General features: G+C 41.6%; 1 pseudogene; it reads right to left on the bottom strand.

Annotated features, from left to right (window-relative positions):
- Positions 1 to 375: 375 nt before the first annotated feature.
- Positions 376 to 1,421, bottom strand: LOC105515339 (annotated as a pseudogene).
- Between the last annotated feature and the right edge of the window lie 1,805 nt (positions 1,422 to 3,226).

The raw sequence follows: 3,226 nt of genomic DNA, 5'->3' as shown, positions 1-3,226 counted from the left end.
CATTGAACTTTGTTAAAATCAATATTTTGGATTATTTATCTGGCATTTTGAGGCAATATTTTTGATTTGGATCTGTTGCCAGACAATTGTTGTGGTCCTTTGGTGGTGTCATAAATCCCCACTTTTTCATGTTTCCTATGTCCTTCCATTGATATCTGTGCATCTGGTATAGCAGTCACTTTTTCATATTTCTTTGTCCACATTAATAAAAAATTTACTTTCTATATAATTGTTACAGATTTTAATAATTTTATTCTTTTCACTCCCTCTTCTTGTTCTAAATGCCATTTTAAATTGTTAACTAAGTATTGAAGTCAGCTCCACTATATGCCCCTTGTAGTTCCAAAGATTTCTTAAGTGATATCCAGGTCAACACTACTTACACAAGTACTGCAGCTTCAGATGCATGAAACCCCAGCTACAACAGAGGATGAAGTATCCTGTAAAGAGCATTGTGATACCACTGACTCCACTCTTCTTTATGGTGGTATTGCCCTTAGTCCAGCCTTTTTGTACAGCTCCCAAGAGCTTCATTAGAGAGAATTTGGAGATTGTAAGTCTGATTGGGGGTTTCAAACTTCTTATATCAGTCAAATTTCTCTCCAGCAAAGGAACTTATGAAAGTCTTCCCTTCTGGGGACTGATAAGCTGTGGTTTCTGGGCCATTGCATTCCAACACTGAGGCTTTCCTGGGAACACCCCTCATCCAAGATAGACAGGAAACAACTCCAGCCCTATGGAGCTAGAAGGTCCTTTCTGTCAGCGGTTGTGGCATGATTGGTGAAGGGGCTCTGAAAAGTGTGATCCTGGGTTGAACCTAAAGGGCCCTGTCACTGAATGTGTAGTGCTTGGAACTAAAGCCAGATATGGGCTCCAGAGAGACTTGTTCTTTACTCTCCACTAATGCCTTTACATCTGAGACTCAATTATGACTGCAGTCTTTTACTTTCTCTTCTTGAATAAATTTTGTAGACAGAGAGGCAAGATTTTGGCTGCTTGGTTGTGTTACAGAAAGAAACTCATTGTAAGTTATCGCCCTGGGAATGAACAAGCTTAAATGGAGTCTTCATCTTGGGATTTCTTCTCTGTGGCTGAATCATCAGTGTTGAAGTCCTCAGAGCCATGCTCATGGCAGTCCATTCCTGCTTTTCTGTCCCAGACACACGTTTCTCCTGCATTTTCTCTACTCTGAGGCTGAGTCCTTATTCTTGGTTCCCCATGACTCAGATTTTGCCTAATGAGCTATTTTTAAGGCTTAATTAGTATTCTGTGTTCTTTTCCCAAGTGTCTCTAATATCAGTGGAGACTCTTGAGGGGTGATCTCTACCTTTGGAATCTCTCTCATTGCTTGACAATGAGATTGTTACTGTTTTAACTCCATCAATGAGATCCTTTGAACTGTGATAATCACCAGTAGGCATATCTAGTACTTTTACTAGACGCTGTTATCTTTGGGGATCATTTGTTTTCAATTTCAGATCAACAGAAACTGCTTACACATCATTAAGTATGGCTGAGAAATATTTTCTGTCTTGTTTTGACAAAGAAGTTTTCATTGAGCTAACCAGTAAAGGTGCTTTAGTTTCTGAAGGATTACATCTACGTTCCCCTGATTTAGGCAAATCTTTGTTAAGTTCTAGTTTAGGAACAATGTTCTGTGATGCATAAAATGGAGCCTTGGTTTCTCCTTGGAAAGTACTCTTTGGCTCAGTACTTTTTAACATTTTGAAGAAATTTGATTGTTGATATCTTTGTCTGCTTTTGTAGTTCTTGCTCTTTCCAAACCAAGGCTAGCAGTGGAAAGGACTTAACTGTCCATTCTGGTTTGCCCCTTATCAACTTAGTATTACTTACCTCACTCACTCTCCATTTCTAACTCTCTCCTTTTAGCTTTAATTAAATTTGTGTTTGTCACCCCCCACCCCCCCTTTTTTTCAAGCTTGTGGGTGTATAGCTTGCTTGAACTTTTTGATTAGCAGGTATGGTTGGTATTGTCATCTTACAATATGGCAAATGGAATTTTAATCATATAAATGACTTCATACAATAAAGACAGCTTTCTCTTTTGGATGGAATATCACCCATCCTCTTCTGGTGCTCCTTTAGGGGGATACTAATTTTGCAGCTGTTTCTCCCAGATCCCCATGTTTCCTAATCACCATTTCCGAATTTGGCAGAGTTTGGCAGTTTTCATGTCAGTCTTGAAAGAGCTGAAAGCCCAGGAAACCCCCATGATGACCTCCACAGGGAAGCCCCATTCCAATTTTTTGAAAATTATTTTCATAAGGGAGAATTTTTTCCTAAAGATGTGTGTATATTGTTGGTTGAACAGGATATTTTAGTTTTGATTTTGGGTGCCTGTGATAGTGTGATCTTTGCATTGACTTCTTCAACAGTACACAGGGTCAGTGGTATCTGTGATTTTCCTGATGGATTAGGGTACATTTATTATTATAATTATTAGTTGAAGTAGTAGTGAAGTTTTGCTGGGGACTTGGATGTCTAACTGAGCAGGCCCCATGGTGGCAGCAGTGGGGCAATGTGCCTTTTTTTTTTTTTCTGGACTCAGAACAGCTTACACTGACTCTGGTCTTTGCGGGTCCTGGAGGGCTGATTCTTGGGCATTCAGGTAGTTTTCTTAGAGGCTATAATTGGCAGCAGTGGGCCAGGAGTGTGGGTGGGTTCTCAGGTCTCTCTGCTGTTGGTACTGTGTGGGTGATGGCAGTAGCAGTGGTGAGCAACCTACTGGGACTTAAACAGTCTGTGTTGGAGTTCCTAGAAGCAGCAATGCATTCAGCAGACTAGTCCCCAATCTCACAGCTGCATGTAGCAGGGCAGTGGGTATTGTCCTTAGGAGAGCTTGGTTTCCCTGTCCCTCCTACTGCTGGGTGGTGGCTGCAACCACATCACCTCAAATTTGGCCCGAAGGTAGGACACAACTCAGTGTTAAACTCTCAGAATGGTGCCAGCTGTGGGCTGGTGACCAGAGTGGGTAGGCCCTCCCACCTCAGGCGAACAGCATGGGGAAGAAGCTATGAAGAGTGTAGTCTGCTCAAGTCTCAGTCTCACAGGAGCCTGTGGCAAGGCAGTGGATATTGTTCTAGGTATGTGTAAGAGAGCTTTGTTTCCTTGTCCCTCTTTGGCTAAGTGGTGGTTGCAACCACATCAACTTGAACTTGGCCCGAGGGTGGGGCCTAACTTAGCATTAAACTCTTTTTTTTTTTTT

Source organism: Colobus angolensis, unplaced genomic scaffold, assembly GCF_000951035.1.
Source record: "Colobus angolensis palliatus isolate OR3802 unplaced genomic scaffold, Cang.pa_1.0 Scaffold259, whole genome shotgun sequence".
Taxonomy (NCBI): domain Eukaryota; kingdom Metazoa; phylum Chordata; class Mammalia; order Primates; family Cercopithecidae; genus Colobus; species Colobus angolensis.
Note: the sequence above shows the minus strand (reverse complement) of the source record. Positions and strands in the feature narration are given on the sequence as shown.